At 41.1% G+C, this 348-nt stretch overlaps 1 non-coding gene across 1 annotated transcript; it reads left to right on the top strand.

The window, feature by feature from the left end:
- LOC112768683 (small nucleolar RNA R71) lies at positions 1-108 on the top strand. Its single transcript, XR_003186083.1, has one exon. It is a non-coding gene; the product is annotated as a small nucleolar RNA R71 (small nucleolar RNA).
- Positions 109-348: the final 240 nt, after the last annotated feature.

Raw genomic sequence — 348 nt, forward strand, 5'->3', positions numbered from 1 at the left:
AATCATATGTTGGGGGCAAGCTTCCAGAAAATTATTGAAGCGCTCCCAGTACTCATAGAGAGTTTCAAAATCATCTTGAACAATCATGGAAATATCTTTCCTCAGTTTATCAGTAACTTCAGCTGGAAAGAACTTTTCTGAAAATTCTCTTCTGAGTGTATCCCAGTTGGATACAGTTGCTGCGGCTTGAGTGTAGTACCACTCTCTTGCCTTTCCCTCAAGTGAAAATGGGAAGGCTTTCAGCAAAATTGAGGTTTCATCTGCACCATCATGCCTGATAGTAGAACAGGCTGCTTGAAAATCTCTTAGGTGCTTGATAGGCTCTTGAGCAGGTAAGCCATAAAACTT

Source organism: Arachis hypogaea, chromosome 17, assembly GCF_003086295.3.
Source record: "Arachis hypogaea cultivar Tifrunner chromosome 17, arahy.Tifrunner.gnm2.J5K5, whole genome shotgun sequence".
In the NCBI taxonomy this organism is placed as follows: domain Eukaryota; kingdom Viridiplantae; phylum Streptophyta; class Magnoliopsida; order Fabales; family Fabaceae; genus Arachis; species Arachis hypogaea.